We start from the raw sequence: 299 nt of genomic DNA on the forward strand, positions 1-299 counted from the left end.
GGTGAAGCCGTCTGGCCTTGGGCTTTTGTTGGCTGGAAGCTTTTTGATGACTGCTTCAATTTCCTCCATAGTTATTGGCGTATTGAGATTTTTAGATTCTTCATGATTGAGCTTTGGAAGGTTGTATTTTTCTAGGAATGTGTCCATTTCCTCTAGGTTGTCTAGTTTGTTGGACTAGAGTTGTTGATAGTATTTTTTAACAATCCTTTGTATTTCTGTGGGGTCTGTTGTCATTGGAATTGTACACTTTAAAATGGTGACTTTATGGTATATGAATTATTAACTCAAGAAAAATAAAT

The sequence above is a fragment of the Myotis davidii genome, unplaced genomic scaffold (assembly GCF_000327345.1).
Source record: "Myotis davidii unplaced genomic scaffold, ASM32734v1 scaffold238, whole genome shotgun sequence".
Taxonomy (NCBI): domain Eukaryota; kingdom Metazoa; phylum Chordata; class Mammalia; order Chiroptera; family Vespertilionidae; genus Myotis; species Myotis davidii.